Source organism: Lampetra planeri, chromosome 78 (assembly GCF_965212315.1).
Source record: "Lampetra planeri chromosome 78, kcLamPlan1.2.h2, whole genome shotgun sequence".
Lineage (NCBI taxonomy): Eukaryota > Metazoa > Chordata > Hyperoartia > Petromyzontiformes > Petromyzontidae > Lampetra > Lampetra planeri.
In genome coordinates, this window is record NC_136183.1 from 406,580 (window position 1) to 425,854 (window position 19,275).

Here is a 19,275-nt window from a genome sequence, read left to right on the forward strand (position 1 = left end):
GCTGAGTCTGTGGGTCAGTTTGTGGGCGAGTGGTGAGTCTGTGGTTGAGCGCTGAGTCTGTGGGTGAGCGGTGAGTCTGTGGGTGAGTGCTGAGTCTGTGGGTGAGTGGTGAGTCTGTGGGTGAGTGGTGAGTCTGTGGGTGAGTGGTGAGTCTGTGGGTGATTGGTGAGTCTGTGGGTGAGTGCTGAGTCTGTGGGTGAGTGCTGAGTCTGTGGGTGAGTGGTGAGTCTGCGGTTGAGTGCCGAGTCTGTGGGTGAGTGCTGAGTCTGTGGGTGAGTGCCGAGTCTGTGGGTGAGTGGTGAGTCTGTGGGTGAGTGCCGAGTCTGTGGGTGAGTGGTGAGTCTGTGGGCGAGTGTTGAGTCTGTGGGTGAGTGGTGAGTCTGTGGGTGAGTGGTGAGTCTGTGGGTGAGTGGTGAGTCTGTGGGTGAGCACTGAGTCTGTTGGTGAGTGGTGAGTCTGTGGGTGATTCTGTAGGTGAGTGGTGAGACTGTGAGTGAGTGCCGAGTCTGTGGGTGAGTGCCGAGTCTGTGGGTGAGTGCCGAGTCTGTGGGTGAGTGTTGAGTCTGTGGGTGAGTGGTGAGTCTGTGGGTGAGTGTTGAGTCTGTGGGTGAGTAGTGAGTCTGTGGGTGAGTGGTGAGTCTGTGTGTGAGTGTTGAGTCTGTGGGTGAGCACTGAGTCTGTGGGTGAGCTGTGAGTCTGTGGGTGAGCGGTGAGTCTGTGGGTGAGCGGTGAGTCTGTGGGTGAGCGGTGAGTCTGTGGGTGAGCGGTGAGTTAGTGGGTGAGTGGTGGGTCTGTGGGTGAGTGGTGGGTCTGTGGGTGAGTGGTGAGTCTGTGGGTGAGTGGTGGGTCTGTGGGTGAGTGGTGAGTCTGTGGGTGAGTGGTGAGTCTGTGGGTGAGTGGTGAGTTTGTGGGTGAGTGGTGAGTCTGTGGGTGAGTGCCGAGTCTTTGGGTGAGTGCTGAGTCTGTGGGTGAGTGCCAAGTCTGTGGGTGAGTGGTGAGTCTGTGGGTGGGTGGTGAGTCTGTGGGTGAGTGGTGAGTCTGTGGGTGAGTGGTGAGTCTGTGGGTGAGTGGTGAGTCTGTGGGTGAGCACTGAGTCTGTGGGTGAGTGATGAGTCTGTGGGTGAGTGTTGAGTCTGTGGGTGACCACTGAGTCTGTGGGTGAGCGGTGAGTCTGTGGGTGAGCGGTGAGTTAGTGGGTGAGTGGTGGGTTTGTGGGTGAGTGGTGGGTCTGTGGGTGAGTGGTGAGTCTGTGGGTGATTGGTGAGTCTGTGGGTGAGTGCTGAGTCTGTGGGTGAGTGCTAAGTCTGTGGGTGAGTGCTGAGTCTGTGGGTGAGTGGTGAGTCTGTGGGTGAGTCTGTGGGTGAGTCTGTGGGTGAGTCTGTGGGTGAGTCTGTGGGTGAGTCTGTGGGTGAGTCTGTGGGTAAGTGCCGAGTCTGTGGGTGAGTGCTGAGTCTGTGGGTCAGTTTGTGGGCGAGTGGTGAGTCTGTGGTTGAGCGCTGAGTCTGTGGGTGAGCGGTGAGTCTGTGGGTGAGTGGTGAGTCTGTGGGTGAGTGATGAGTCTGTGGGTGAGTGGTGAGTCTGTGGGTGAGTGGTGAGTCTGTGGGTGAGCACTGAGTCTGTGGGTGAGTGATGAGTCTGTGGGTGAGTGTTGAGTCTGTGGGTGACCACTGAGTCTGTGGGTGAGCGGTGAGTCTGTGGGTGAGCGGTGAGTTAGTGGGTGAGTGGTGGGTTTGTGGGTGAGTGGTGGGTCTGTGGGTGAGTGGTGAGTCTCTGGGTGAGTGGTGAGTCTGTGGGTGAGTGGTGAGTCTGTGGGTGAGTGTGTGGGTGAGTGCCGAGTCTGTGGGTGAGTGGTGAGTCTGTGGGTGAGTGGTGAGTCTGTGGGCGAGTGGTGAGTCTGTGGGTGAGTGTATGGGTGAGTGCCGAGTCTGTGGGTGAGTGGTGAGTCTGTGGTCGAGTGGCGAGTCTGTGGGTGAGCGCTGAGTCCGTGGGTGAGTGGTGAGTCTGTGGGTGAGTGCTGAGTCTGTGGGTGAGTGGTGAGTCTGTGGGTAAGTGGTGAGTCTGTGGGTGAGTGGTGAGTCTGTGGGTTAGTGGTGAGTCTGTGGGTGATTGGTGAGTCTGTGGGTGAGTGCTGAGTCTGTGGGTGAGTGCTGAGTCTGTGGGTGAGTGGTGAGTCTGCGGTTGAGTGCCGAGTCTGTGGGTGAGTGCTGAGTCTGTGGGTGAGTGCCGAGTCTGTGGGTGAGTGGTGAGTCTGTGGGTGAGTGCCGAGTCTGTGGGTGAGTGGTGAGTCTGTGGGCGAGTGTTGAGTCTGTGGGTGAGTGGTGAGTCTGTGGGTGAGTGGTGAGTTTGTGGGTGAGTGGTGAGTCTGTGGGTGAGCACTGAGTCTGTTGGTGAGTGGTGAGTCTGTGGGTGATTCTGTGGGTGAGTGCCGAGTCTGTGGGTGAGTGCCGAGTCTGTGGGTGAGTGCCGAGTCTGTGGGTGAGTGTTGAGTCTGTGGGTGAGTGGTGAGTCTGTGGGTGAGTGTTGAGTCTGTGGGTGAGTAGTGAGTCTGTGGGTGAGTTGTGAGTGAGTGGTGAGTCTGTGGGTGAGTGCCGAGTCTGTGGGTGAGTGCCGAGTCTGTGGGTGAGTGGTGAGTCTGTGGGTGAGTGGTGAGTCTGTGGGTGAGTGTTGAGTCTGTGGGTGAGCACTGAGTCTGTGGGTGAGCGGTGAGTCTGTGGGTGAGTGGTGAGTCTGTGGGTGAGCGGTGAGTCTGTGGGTGAGCGGTGATTCTGTGGGTGAGCGGTGAGTTAGTGGGTGAGTGGTGGGTCTGTGGGTGAGTGGTGGGTCTGTGGGTGAGTGGTGAGTCTGTGGGTGAGTGGTGGGTCTGTGGGTGAGTGGTGAGTCTGTGGGTGAGTGGTGAGTCTGTGGGTGAGTGCCGAGTCTGTGGGTGAGTGGTGAGTCTGCGGGTGAGTGCCGAGTCTTTGGGTGAGTGCTGAGTCTGTGGGTGAGTGCCGAATCTGTGGGTGAGTGGTGAGTCTGTGGGTGAGTGGTGAGTCTGTGGGTGAGTGGTGAGTCTGTGGGTGAGTGGTGAGTCTGTGGGTGAGCACTGAGTCTGTGGGTGAGTGATGAGTCTGTGGGTGAGTGTTGAGTCTGTGGGTGACCACTGAGTCTGTGGGTGAGCGGTGAGTCTGTGGGTGAGCGGTGAGTTAGTGGGTGAGTGGTGGGTTTGTGGGTGAGTGGTGGGTCTGTGGGTGAGTGGTGAGTCTGTGGGTGATTGGTGAGTCTGTGGGTGAGTGCTGAGTCTGTGGGTGAGTGCTGAGTCTGTGGGTGAGTGCTGAGTCTGTGGGTGAGTCTGTGGGTGAGTCTGTGGGTGAGTCTGTGGGTGAGTCTGTGGGTAAGTGCCGAGTCTGTGGGTGAGTGCTGAGTCTGTGGGTCAGTTTGTGGGCGAGTGGTGAGTCTGTGGTTGAGCGCTGAGTCTGTGGGTGAGCGGTGAGTCTGTGGGTGAGTGCTGAGTCTGTGGGTGAGTGGTGAGTCTGTGGGTGAGTGGTGCGTCTGTCGGTGAGTGCTGAGTCTGTGGGTGAGTGCTGAGTCTGTGGGTGAGTGGTGAGTCTGTGGGTGAGTGGTGCGTCTGTCGGTGAGTGGTGAGTCTGTGGGTGAGTTTGTGGGCGAGTGGTGAGTCTGTGGGTGAGTGCTGAGTCTGTGGGTGAGTGCTGAGTCTGTGGGTGAGTGGTGAGTCTGTGGGTGAGTGGTGAGTCTGTGGGTGAGTGGTGAGTCTGTGGGTGATTAGTGAGTCTGTGGGTGAGTGGTGAGTCTGTGGGTGAGTGGTGAGTCTGTGGGTCAGTGGCGAATCTGTGGGTGAGTGGCGAGTCTGTGGGTGAGTGGCGAGTCTGTGGGTGAGTGCTGAGTCTGTGGGTGAGTGGTGAGTCTGTGGGTGAGTGGTGAGTCTGTGGGTGAGTGGTGAGTCTGTCGGTGAGTGGTGAGTCTGTGGGTGAGTCTGTGGGCGAGTGGTGAGTCTGTGGGTGAGTGGTGAGTCTGTGGGTGAGTGGTGAGTCTGTGGGTGAGCGGTGAATCTGTGGGTGAGCGCTGAGTCTGTGGGTGAGCGCTGAGTCTGTGGGTGAGCGCTGAGTCTGTGGGTGATCGGTGAGTCTGTGGGTGAGTGGTGAGTCTGTGAGTGAGTTTGTGAGTCTGTGAGTGAGTTTGTGGGCGAGTGGTGAGTCTGTGGGTGAGTGGTGAGTCTGTCGGTAAGTGGTGAGTCTGTCGGTAAGTGGTGAGTCTGTGGGTGAGTGGTGAGTCTGTGGGTGAGTGGTGAGTCTGTGGGTGAGTGGTGAGTCTGTGGCACTCTGCCGTGGATTCAACACAAACTGAGAAAGAGGTGCAGCCGGCTCCAACGTTCGCCCAACGTTCCGAGGGTCGACTTTGCTCCTTTTAATTCTGACAAACACAAAGACAGACGGGCGTATAGAGAGAGTCACGCGAGGCCGGCGATTCGCGTTTAGGAGCAATTCCCCCGGGGTCGGATCTTGGCCGTGGAAATTCGACAGCAGCTGGGCAACGCCGCACGGCGATTCCCGACGACGTCGGAGATTTGTTTGCGAAGTTAGAGCGCTCAAAGACGATTTTACGATTTTGGCAAAAACAACTCTATTATGGGTGATTACGCTTATTTTCTGACCCAACAAAAAAAACACCGCCTGCAAGCCACGTCTCACTTTGACGCGTCTCTTCCTTCGTCGCTCTCTCTTCCTTCGTCTCTCTCTTCCCCTCCTTCCTTCTCCTTCGACCGCCGCTGCCGCGTTTGTTCCTTCCTCCTCCTTCCTCTCCTTCCGTTCTGTTCGTTCCCCCACTTTTCGATCCGCTCTGCCAGCCAAAATCCGGTTGTTGACTTCGGAGAGAGGAAGGTGATGTTGCCATCTTGGATAGGACAGAGGAAGATTATGTCGCCATCTTGGATAGGAGGAAGATTGTTATCTTCCTCTTTTCCCCTACCCAAGATGGCGACGTCTCCGTCTTTACCTCTCTCCCTAACCAAGATGGCGATATCTTCCTCTCTCCCACCCAACATGGCGGCCTCAACATCTTCACCCCTATCCAAGATGGCTATGATATGACGTCATTTTCGCTGGTCGCCACCCGACCTCACCCCTCCATTGCGAACTTGGACCGAAACTTACGACAGACCTCAACCTTCTGCCATCTTGGCCAGGGGTACCTCCCCCCCCTTTTCCCACTGCAATACGGGTCACCATCTTACGAAGGGGTGGGCAACCCCACGTGACCGGTAGCTACGTCAACAACCGGATTAACATCACCATCCTCACCCCACCTCTCTTTTGTTAACGTGTACCGAAAACTACGGCATACTTCAGCCTTCCGCCATATTGGTCAGGGGTACCGCCCCTTCCCTCACGACAATACGGGGGGGGGGGGGTCGCCATCTTACGTAGGGGATGGGTAACCACCACGTGACCGGACTCAACATCACCAACTGGATTAACCCCAGATTTGAAGCTTTCGTGACTGCAAGGATTCATATTCTTAGGTTTTTTCGGTAAAGTCACGTAGGTAAAACATCAAAATTAATTAAAATAAAATAAAACAAAAATCACGACGTTTCGGAGGCAACACAAGTCTCCGTCATCAGGTGGGACCGTCACAGCCGAATTAGCTGCATCAAGTGAGGCAATGATTCAAGATGTAATCCCTTACAAGCAAGTTGAAGGGGGGAGGAGAGGGGGGGGGCTCATCAGAATGTGGTAGCCAATGAATAGAAACGTATCAGGAGGGAGGGGGCGGGGCTCAAAGACAGCCCCGCTCAAAGACAGCCCCGCCCCCCTCCCTCCCTCCCTCCTGATACGTTTCCATTCATTGGCTACCACATTCTGATGAGCCCCCCCCTCTCCTCCCCCCTTCAACTTGCTTATAAGGGATTACATCTTGAATCATTGCCTCACTTGATGCAGCTAATTCGGCTGTGACGGTCCCACCTGATGACGGAGACTTGTGTTGCCTCCGAAACGTCGTGATTTTTGTTTTATTTTATTTTCATTAATTTTGATGTTTTACCTACGTGACTTTACCGAAAAAACCTAAGAATATGGATTAACCCCGCCCCCATCTCCACGTCACTATTGGTAACGCGTACCGGAATCTACGTCAATGGTCAACCTTCCGCCATCTTGGTCAGGGGTACCCCACCACTCATTACAATACGGAGGGGGGGGTCGCCATCTCCCCCCTCACCTCCTCCCCCTCTTTCGGCGGCCATTGTTGTTTCCTTTGTGGCTGGCGGAGCGGAGCGAAAAGTGGGGGAACGAACAGAACGGAAGGAGAGGAAGGAGGAGGAGGAAGGAACAAAAGTGGCAGCGGCGGTCGAAGGAGAAGGAAGGAGGGGATGAGAGAGAGCGACGAAGGAAGAGAGAGAGACGCGTCAAAGTGAGAGGCGGCTTGCAAGCGGTGTTTTGTTTGTTGGGTCAGAAAATAAGCGTAATCACCCATAAGAGTTGTTTTGGGTTAGATCGCGTAAATATATAAATGTGTCGTTAAAACCCGCCACCACCCCGACACAGCCAACTAGTAAGGGTTGTCATGTAAACAGAACGTGGCCAATTCGTCACCAGTACACCACTAGTGTATAGTAGTGTAGTGTATATTGTAGTGTACTAGTACAGCACCAGTGTATAGTGTAGTGTACTAGTACAGCACTAGTGTATAGTAGTGTAGTGTACTAGTACAGCACTAGTGTATATTAGTGTATAGTGTAGTGTACTAGTACAGCACTAGTGTATAGTAGTGTAGTGTACTAGTACAGCACTAGTGTATAGTGTAGTGTACTAGTACAGCACTAGTGTATAGTGTAGTGTATATTGTAGTGTACTAGTACAGCACACTGGTTGTGTGTTGGAGAGCCAAGCCACAACATTTACAATCTTGAATACGGCGTTTCGCCAGTAATTACAACCAACTTCATCGTGTGAATCGAGTTGTAATTACATGGCAACCCTTACTAGTTGGGTGGTGGCGAGTTTTAACTACACATTTATATATTTACGCGATCTAACCCAAAACACCTATATTATGGATATTGGTCGCGTAAGTCTACGTGTTCAAGGGTAATCACGTTAAAGCGCTCAGAGTCGACGCGTTTTGAACGTTCGCCCGACATCCGTCTTGTACCGGATCGCGACGTTCAGATGACGCTGGGGAAGTGGCTTCGTTTCGCGTTGATCACCGGTGCGGCGTTTTTGTTGTTGTGCCAAAATAAGGGTAATCGCCTTAAACCCCCGATAGGTAACTCATTTTAAACGCTCACCGACGCGAGACGGGGCTCGACTTGTTCCTCGTCTTGTGCCGAATCTTCCGCGGTGCAGGATCGCGACGATCCGATGCTTGGAATCGGCTTCGTTTCGCGTTTCCAGCGAGCGCGCTCCGACCGTCTCGCGTTAATCCGACGGTGCGGTGCGGTTTTTATTTTTGCCAAAATAAGGATACTCGCCTTTGAGCGCTCTAACTTCGCAAACAAATCTCCGACGTCGTCGGGAATCGCCGTGCGGCGTTGCCCAGCTGCTGCCGAATTTCCACGGCCAAGATCCGACCCCGGGGGAATTGCTCCTCAACGCGAATCGCCGGCCTCGCGTTGACTCTCTCGATACGCCCGTCTGTCTTTGTGTTTGTCAGAATTAAAAGGAGCAAAGTCGACCCTCGGAACGTTGGGCGGACGTTGGAGCCGGCTGCACCTCTTTCTCGGTTTGTGTTGAATCCACGACAGAGTGCCACAGACTCAGCACTCACCCACAGACTCACCACTCACCCACAGACTCACCACTCACCACAGACTCAGCACTCACCCACAGACTCACCACTCACCCACAGACTCAGCGCTCACCCACAGACTCAGCACTCACCCACAGACCCAGCACTCACCCACAGACTCACCACTCGCCCACAGAATCAGCGCTCACCCACAGACTCACCACTCGCCCACAGACTCACCACTCGCCCACAGACTCACCCACGGACTCACCACTCACCCACAGACTCAGCACTCACCCACAGACTCAGCGCTCACCCACAGACTCACCACTCACCCACAAACTCAGCGCTCACCCACAGACTCACCACACACCCACAGACTCACCACTCACCCACAGACTCACCACTCACCCACAGACTCACCCACAGACTCACCACTCACCCACAGACTCACCACTCACCCACAGAATCAGCGCTCACCCACAGACTCACCACTCGCCCACAGACTCACCCACAAACTCACCATTCACCCACAGACTCACCACTCACCGACAGACGCACCACTCACCCACAGACTCAGCACTCACCCACAGACTCAGCACTCACCCACAGACTCACCACTCACCCACAGACTCACCACTTACCGACAGACTCACCACTCACCCACAGACTCACCACTCGCCCACAAACTCACCCACAGACTCACCACTCACCGACAGACGCACCACTCACCCACAGACTCACCACTCACCCACAGACTCAGCGCTCACCCACAGACTCAGCACTCACCCACAGACCCACCACTCACCCACAGACTCACCACTCACCCACAGAATCAGCGCTCACCCACAGACTCACCATTCGCCCACAGACTCACCCACGGACTCACCACTCACCCACAGACTCACTCACAGACTCGCCACTCACCCACAGACTCACCACTCGCCCACAAACTCACCCACAGACTCAGCACTCACCCACAGACTCACCACTCACCCACAGACTCACCACTCACCCACAGACTCAGCACTCACCCACAGACCCAGCACTCACCCACAGACCCACCACTCACCCACAGACTCACCACTCACCCACAGAATCAGCGCTCACCCACAGACTCACCACTCGCCCACAGACTCACCCACGGACTCACCACTCACCCACAGACCCACCACTCACCCACAGACTCACCACTCACCCACAGACTCACCACTCACCCACAGACTCACCACTCGCCCACAGACTCACCACTCACCACAGACTCAGCACTCACCCACAGACTCACCACTCACCCACAGACTCACCACTCACCCACAGTCTCAGCGCTCACCCACAGACTCAGCACTCACCCACAGACCCACCACTCACCCACAGACTCACCACTCACCCACAGAATCAGCGCTCACCCACAGACTCACCACTCGCCCACAGACTCACCCACGGACTCACCACTCACCCACAGACTCAGCACTCACCCACAGACTCAGCTCTCACCCACAGACTCACCACTCACCCACAAACTCAGCGCTCACCCACACACTCACCACTCACCCACAGACTCACTCACAGACTCACCACTCACCCACAGACTCACCACTCACCCACAGACTCACCACTCACCCACAGAATCAGCGCTCACCCACAGACTCACCACTCGCCCACAGACTCACCCACGGACTCACCATTCACCCACAGACTCACCCACAGACTCACCACTCACCCACAGACTCACCACTCGCCCACAAACTCACCCACAGACTCACCACTCACCGACAGACGCACCACTCACCCACAGACTCACCACTCACCCACAGACTCAGTGCTCACCCACAGACTCAGCACTCACCCACAGACCCAGCACTCACCCACAGACCCACCACTCACCCACAGACTCACCACTCACCCACAGAATCAGCGCTCACCCACAGACTCACCACTCGCCCGCAGACTCACCCACGGACTCACCACTCACCCACAGACTCACCCACAGACTCACCACTCACCCACAGACTCACCACTCGCCCACAAACTCACCCACAGACTCAGCACTCACCCACAGACTCACCACTCACCCACAGACTCACCACTCACCCACAGACTCAGCGCTCACCCACAGACTCAGCACTCACCCACAGACTCACCACTCACCCACAGACTCACCACTCACCCACAGAATCAGCGCTCACCCACAGTCTCACCACTTGCCCACAGACTCACCCACGGACTCACCACTCACCCACAGACTCACCCACAGACTCACCACTCACACACAGACTCACCACTCACCACAGACTCACCACTCACCACAGACTCACCACTCACCCACAGACTCAGCACTCACCCACAGACTCAGCGCTCACCCACAGACTCACCACTCACCCACAAACTCAGCGCTCACCCACAGACTCACCCACAGACTCACCACACACCCACAGACTCACCACTCACCCACAGACCCACCACTCACCCACAGACTCACCCACAGACTCACCACTCACCCACAGACTCACCACTCACCCACAGAATCGGCGCTCACCCACAGACTCACCACTCGCCCACAGACTCACCCACGGACTCACCATTCACCCACAGACTCACCCACAGACTCACCACTCACCGACAGACGCACCACTCACCCACAGACTCACCACTCATCCACAGACTCAGCACTCACCCACAGACTCACCACTCACCCACAGACTCACCACTTACCGACAGACTCACCACTCACCCACAGACTCACCACTCGCCCACAAACTCACCCACAGACTCACCACTCACCGACAGACGCACCACTCACCCACAGACTCACTCACCACTCACCCACAGACTCGCCACTCACCCGAGGACTCGGCACTCACCCACAGACTCGGCACTCACCCACAGACTCACCGCTCACCCACAGACTCACCACTCACCCACAGACTCACCACTCGCCCACAAACTCACCCACAGACTCAGCACTCACCCACAGACTCACCACTCACCCACAGACTCACCACTCACCCACAGACTCAGCGCTCACCCACAGACTCAGCACTCACCCACAGACCCACCACTCACCCACAGACTCAGCACTCACCCACAGACTCAGCTCTCACCCACAGACTCACCACTCACCCACAAACTCAGCGCTCACCCACACACTCACCACTCACCCACAGACTCACTCACAGACTCACCACTCACCCACAGACTCACCACTCACCCACAGAATCAGTGCTCACCCACAGACTCACCACTCGCCCACAGACTCACCCACGGACTCACCATTCACCCACAGACTCACCCACAGACTCACCACTCACCGACAGACGCACCACTCACCCACAGACTCAGCACTCACCCACAGACTCACCACTCACCCACAGACTCACCACTTACCGACAGACTCACCACTCACCCACAGACTCACCACTCGCCCACAAACTCACCCACAGACTCACCACTCACCGACAGACGCACCACTCACCCACAGACTCACCACTCACCCACAGACTCAGTGCTCACCCACAGACTCAGCACTCACCCACAGACCCAGCACTCACCCACAGACCCACCACTCACCCACAGACTCACCACTCACCCACAGAATCAGCGCTCACCCACAGACTCACCACTCGCCCGCAGACTCACCCACGGACTCACCACTCACCCACAGACTCACCCACAGACTCACCACTCACCCACAGACTCACCACTCACCCACAAACTCACCCACAGACTCAGCACTCACCCACAGACTCACCACTCACCCACAGACTCACCACTCACCCACAGACTCAGCGCTCACCCACAGACTCAGCACTCACCCACAGACTCACCACTCACCCACAGACTCACCACTCACCCACAGAATCAGCGCTCACCCACAGACTCACCACTCGCCCACAGACTCACCCACGGACTCACCACTCACCCACAGACTCACCCACAGACTCACCACTCACCACAGACTCACCACTCACCCACAGACTCAGCACTCACCCACAGACTCAGCGCTCACCCACAGACTCACCACTCACCCACAAACTCAGCGCTCACCCACAGACTCACCCACAGACTCACCACACACCCACAGACTCACCACTCACCCACAGACCCACCACTCACCCACAGACTCACCCACAGACTCACCACTCACCCACAGACTCACCACTCACCCACAGAATCAGCGCTCACCCACAGACTCACCACTCGCCCACAGACTCACCCACGGACTCACCATTCACCCACAGACTCACCCACAGACTCACCACTCACCGACAGACGCACCACTCACCCACAGACTCACCACTCATCCACAGACTCAGCACTCACCCACAGACTCACCACTCACCCACAGACTCACCACTCACCCACAGAATCAGCGCTCACCCACAGACTCACCACTCGCCCACAGACTCACCCACAAACTCACCATTCACCCACAGACTCACCACTCACCGACAGACGCACCACTCACCCACAGACTCAGCACTCACCCACAGACTCAGCTTTCACCCACAGACTCACCACTCACCCACAGACTCACCACTTACCGACAGACTCACCACTCACCCACAGACTCACCACTCGCCCACAAACTCACCCACAGACTCACCACTCACCGACAGACGCACCACTCACCCACAGACTCACCACTCACCCACAGACTCAGCGCTCACCCACAGACTCAGCACTCACCCACAGACCCACCACTCACCCACAGACTCACCACTCACCCACAGAATCAGCGCTCACCCACAGACTCACCATTCGCCCACAGACTCACCCACGGACTCACCACTCACCCACAGACTCACTCACAGACTCGCCACTCACCCACAGACTCACCACTCGCCCACAAACTCACCCACAGACTCAGCACTCACCCACAGACTCACCACTCACCCACAGACTCACCACTCACCCACAGACTCAGCGCTCACCCACAGACTCAGCACTCACCCACAGACCCAGCACTCACCCACAGACCCACCACTCACCCACAGACTCACCACTCACCCACAGAATCAGCGCTCACCCACAGACTCACCACTCGCCCACAGACTCACCCACGGACTCACCACTCACCCACAGACCCACCACTCACCCACAGACTCACCACTCACCCACAGACTCACCACTCACCCACAGACTCACCACTCACCCACAGACTCACCACTCACCACAGACTCAGCACTCACCCACAGACTCACCACTCACCCACAGACTCACCACTCACCCACAGTCTCAGCGCTCACCCACAGACTCAGCACTCACCCACAGACCCACCACTCACCCACAGACTCACCACTCACCCACAGAATCAGCGCTCACCCACAGACTCACCACTCGCCCACAGACTCACCCACGGACTCACCACTCACCCACAGACCCACCACTCACCCACAGACTCACCACTCACCCACAGACTCACCACTCACCCACAGACTCACCACTCACCCACAGACTCACCACTCACCACAGACTCAGCACTCACCCACAGACTCACCACTCACCCACAGACTCACCACTCACCCACAGTCTCAGCGCTCACCCACAGACTCAGCACTCACCCACAGACCCACCACTCACCCACAGACTCACCACTCACCCACAGAATCAGCGCTCACCCACAGACTCACCACTCGCCCACAGACTCACCCACGGACTCACCACTCACCCACAGACTCAGCACTCACCCACAGACTCAGCTCTCACCCACAGACTCACCACTCACCCACAAACTCAGCTCTCACCCACACACTCACCACTCACCCACAGACTCACTCACAGACTCACCACTCACCCACAGACTCACCACTCACCCACAGACTCACCACTCACCCACAGAATCAGCGCTCACCCACAGACTCACCACTCGCCCACAGACTCACCCACGGACTCACCATTCACCCACAGACTCACCCACAGACTCACCACTCACCCACAGACTCACCACTCGCCCACAAACTCACCCACAGACTCACCACTCACCGACAGACGCACCACTCACCCACAGACTCACCACTCACCCACAGACTCAGTGCTCACCCACAGACTCAGCACTCACCCACAGACCCAGCACTCACCCACAGACCCACCACTCACCCACAGACTCACCACTCACCCACAGAATCAGCGCTCACCCACAGACTCACCACTCGCCCGCAGACTCACCCACGGACTCACCACTCACCCACAGACTCACCCACAGACTCACCACTCACCCACAGACTCACCACTCGCCCACAAACTCACCCACAGACTCAGCACTCACCCACAGACTCACCACTCACCCACAGACTCAGCGCTCACCCACAGACTCAGCACTCACCCACAGACTCACCACTCACCCACAGACTCACCACTCACCCACAGTCTCACCACTTGCCCACAGACTTACCCACGGACTCACCACTCACCCACAGACTCACCCACAGACTCACCACTCACACACAGACTCACCACTCACCACAGACTCACCACTCACCACAGACTCACCACTCACCCACAGACTCAGCACTCACCCACAGACTCAGCGCTCACCCACAGACTCACCACTCACCCACAAACTCAGCGCTCACCCACAGACTCACCCACAGACTCACCACACACCCACAGACTCACCACTCACCCACAGACCCACCACTCACCCACAGACTCACCCACAGACTCACCACTCACCCACAGACTCACCACTCACCCACAGAATCAGCGCTCACCCACAGACTCACCACTCGCCCACAGACTCACCCACGGACTCACCATTCACCCACAGACTCACCCACAGACTCACCACTCACCGACAGACGCACCACTCACCCACAGACTCACCACTCATCCACAGACTCAGCACTCACCCACAGACTCACCACTCACCCACAGACTCACCACTTACCGACAGACTCACCACTCACCCACAGACTCACCACTCGCCCACAAACTCACCCACAGACTCACCACTCACCGACAGACGCACCACTCACCCACAGACTCACTCACCACTCACCCACAGACTCGCCACTCACCCGAGGACTCGGCACTCACCCACAGACTCGGCACTCACCCACAGACTCACCGCTCACCCACAGACTCACCACTCACCCACAGACTCACCACTCGCCCACAAACTCACCCACAGACTCAGCACTCACCCACAGACTCACCACTCACCCACAGACTCACCACTCACCCACAGACTCACCACTCACCCACAGACTCAGCGCTCACCCACAGACTCAGCACTCACCCACAGACCCACCACTCACCCACAGACTCAGCACTCACCCACAGACTCAGCTCTCACCCACAGACTCACCACTCACCCACAAACTCAGCGCTCACCCACACACTCACCACTCACCCACAGACTCACTCACAGACTCACCACTCACCCACAGACTCACCACTCACCCACAGACTCACCACTCACCCACAGAATCAGCGCTCACCCACAGACTCACCACTCGCCCACAGACTCACCCACGGACTCACCATTCACCCACAGACTCACCCACAGACTCACCACTCACCGACAGACGCACCACTCACCCACAGACTCACCACTCACCCACAGACTCAGTGCTCACCCACAGACTCAGCACTCACCCACAGACCCAGCACTCACCCACAGACCCACCACTCACCCACAGACTCACCACTCACCCACAGAATCAGCGCTCACCCACAGACTCACCACTCGCCCGCAGACTCACCCACGGACTCACCACTCACCCACAGACTCACCCACAGACTCACCACTCACCCACAGACTCACCACTCACCCACAAACTCACCCACAGACTCAGCACTCACCCACAGACTCACCACTCACCCACAGACTCACCACTCACCCACAGACTCAGCGCTCACCCACAGACTCAGCACTCACCCACAGACTCACCACTCACCCACAGACTCACCACTCACCCACAGAATCAGCGCTCACCCACAGACTCACCACTCGCCCACAGACTCACCCACGGACTCACCACTCACCCACAGACTCACCCACAGACTCACCACTCACACACAGACTCACCACTCACCACAGACTCACCACTCACCACAGACTCACCACTCACCCACAGACTCAGCACTCACCCACAGACTCAGCGCTCACCCACAGACTCACCACTCACCCACAAACTCAGCGCTCACCCACAGACTCACCCACAGACTCACCACACACCCACAGACTCACCACTCACCCACAGACCCACCACTCACCCACAGACTCACCCACAGACTCACCACTCACCCACAGACTCACCACTCACCCACAGACTCACCACTCACCCACAGAATCAGCGCTCACCCACAGACTCACCACTCGCCCACAGACTCACCCACGGACTCACCATTCACCCACAGACTCACCCACAGACTCACCACTCACCGACAGACGCACCACTCACCCACAGACTCACCACTCATCCACAGACTCAGCACTCACCCACAGACTCACCACTCACCCACAGACTCACCACTTACCGACAGACTCACCACTCACCCACAGACTCACCACTCGCCCACAAACTCACCCACAGACTCACCACTCACCGACAGACGCACCACTCACCCACAGACTCACTCACCACTCACCCACAGACTCGCCACTCACCCGAGGACTCGGCACTCACCCACAGACTCGGCACTCACCCACAGACTCGGCACTCACCCACAGACTCACCGCTCACCCACAGACTCGGCACTCACCCACAGACTCGGCACTCACCCACAGACTCAGCACTCACCCACAGACCAAGCACTCACCCACAGACCCACCACTCACCCACAGACTCACCACTCACCCACAGAATCAGCGCTCACCCACAGACTCACCACTCACCCACAGACTCACCCACGGACTCACCACTCACCCACAGACTCACCCACAGACTCACCACTCACCCACAGACTCACCACTCACCACAGACTCACCACTCACCCACAGACTCAGCACTCACCCACAGACTCAGCGCTCACCCACAGGCTCACCACTCACCCCAGACCCAGCACTCACCCACCCCACAGACCCACCACTCACCCACAGACTCACCACTCACCCACAGAATCAGCGCTCACCCACAGACTCACCACTCGCCCACAGACTCACCCACGGACTCACCACTCACCCACAGACTCACCCACAGACTCACCACTCACCCACAGACTCACCACTCGCCCACAAACTCACCCACAGACTCAGCACTCACCCACAGACTCACCACTCACCCACAGACTCACCACTCACCCACAGACTCAGCGCTCACCCACAGACTCAGCACTCACCCACAGACCCAGCACTCACCCACAGACCCACCACTCACCCACAGACTCACCACTCACCCACAGAATCAGCGCTCACCCACAGACTCACCACTCGCCCACAGACTCACCCACGGACTCACCACTCACCCACAGACTCACCCACAGACTCACCACTCACCACAGACTCACCACTCACCCACAGACTCAGCACTCGCCCACAGACTCAGCGCTCACCCACAGACTCACCACTCACCCACAAACTCAGCGCTCACCCACAGACTCACCACACACCCACAGACTCACCACTCACCCACAGACCCACCACTCACCCACAGACTCACCCACAGACTCACCACTCACCCACAGACTCACCACTCACCCACAGAATCAGCGCTCACCCACAGACTCACCACTCGCCCACAGACTCACCCACGGACTCACCATTCACCCACAGACTCACCCACAGACTCACCACTCACCGACAGACGCACCACTCACCCACAGACTCACCACTCACCCACAGACTCAGCACTCACCCACAGACTCACCACTCACCCACAGACTCACCACTCGCCCACAAACTCACCCACAGACTCACCACTCACCGACAGACGCACCACTCACCCACAGACTCACTCACCACTCACCCACAGACTCGCCACTCACCCGAGGACTCGGCACTCACCCACAGACTCGGCACTCACCCACAGACTCGGCACTCACCCACAGACTCGGCACTCACCCACAGACTCGGCACTCACCCACAGACTCGGCACTCACCCACAGACTCGGCACTCACCCACAGACTCGGCACTCACCGACAGACTCGGCACTCACCCACAGACTCGGCACTCACCCACAGACTCAGCACTCACCCACAGACCCACCACTCACCCACAGACTCACCACTCACCCACAGAATCAGCGCTCATCCACAGACTCACCACTCGCCCACAGACTCACCCACGGACTCACCACTCACCCACAGACTCACCACTCACCCACAGACTCACCACTCACCACAGACTCACCACTCACCTACAGACTCACCACTCACCCACAAACTCAGCGCTCACCCACAGAATCAGCGCTCACCCACAGACTCACCACTCACCCACAGACCCAGCACTCACCCACCCCACAGACCCACCACTCACCCACAGACTCACTCACCACTCACCCACAGACTCGCCACTCACCCGAGGACTCGGCACTCACCCACAGAATCAGCGCTCACCCACAGACTCACCACTCGCCCACAGACTCACCCACGGACTCACCACTCACCCACAGACTCACCCACAGACTCACCACTCACCCACAGACTCACCACTCGCCCACAAACTCACCCACAGACTCAGCACTCACCCACAGACTCACCACTCACCCACAGACTCACCGCTCACCCACAGACTCAGCGCTCACCCACAGACTCAGCACTCACCCACAGACCCAGCACTCACCCACAGACTCACCACTCACCCACAGAATCAGCGCTCACCCACAGACTCACCACTCGCCCACAGACTCACCCACAGACTCACCACTCGCCCACAGACTCACCACTCGCCCACAAACTCACCCACAGACTCAGCACTCACCCACAGACTCACCACTCACCCACAGACTCAGCGCTCACCCACAGACTCGGCACTCACCCACAGACCCAGCACTCACCCACAGACCCACCACTCACCCACAGACTCACCACTCACCCACAGAATCAGCGCTCACCCACAGACTCACCACTCGCCCACAGACTCACCCACGGACTCACCACTCACCCACAGACTCACCACTCACCCACAGACTCACCGCTCACCCACAGACTCACCGCTCACCCACAGACTCAGCGCTCACCCACAGACTCAGCACTCACCCACAGACCCAGCACTCACCCACAGACCCACCACTCACGCACAGACTCACCACTCACCCACAGAATCAGCGCTCACCCACAGACTCACCACTCGCCCACAGACTCACCCACAGACTCACCACTCACCCACAGACTCACCACTCACCACAGACTCACCACTCGCCCACAAACTCACCACTCACCCACAGACTCAGCGCTCACCCACAGACTCAGCACTCACCCACAGACCCAGCACTCACCCACAGACTCACCTCTCACCCACAGAATCAGCGCTCACCCACAGACTCACCACTCGCCCACAGACTCACCCACGGACTCACCACTCACCCACAGACTCACCCACAGACTCACCACTCACCCACAGACTCACCACTCGCCCACAAACTCACCCACAGACTCAGCACTCACCC

The 19,275-nt window shown here is 57.5% G+C and overlaps 2 protein-coding genes across 10 annotated transcripts in view; one reads left to right on the top strand and one right to left on the bottom strand.

Annotated features, from left to right (window-relative positions):
• Positions 1-4,944, bottom strand: part of LOC144738153 (uncharacterized) — a 31,612-nt gene extending 26,668 nt beyond the window's left edge. For 3 of the 6 annotated variants that reach the window (XM_078621116.1, XM_078621113.1, XM_078621112.1), the window contains exons 1-2: positions 4,686-4,944; positions 4,339-4,407 (exon numbers count right to left, since the gene is read on the bottom strand). The gene's annotated coding sequence lies outside the window, so the exon portion shown is untranslated. The remainder of the gene's footprint in view (positions 1-4,338; positions 4,408-4,685) is intronic. The other 3 variants (XM_078621114.1, XM_078621117.1, XM_078621115.1) reach the window with 1 other exon arrangement.
• A 1,184-nt stretch (positions 4,945-6,128) lies between these two features.
• LOC144738151 (uncharacterized) overlaps positions 6,129-19,275 on the top strand; it is a 43,074-nt gene continuing 29,927 nt past the window's right edge. For 3 of the 4 annotated variants that reach the window (XM_078621106.1, XM_078621105.1, XM_078621107.1), the window contains exons 1-2: positions 6,142-6,408; positions 7,651-7,719. The gene's annotated coding sequence lies outside the window, so the exon portion shown is untranslated. Of the gene's footprint in view, positions 6,409-7,650; positions 7,720-19,275 lie in introns of all 4 variants that reach the window. The other variant, XM_078621108.1, reaches the window with a different exon arrangement.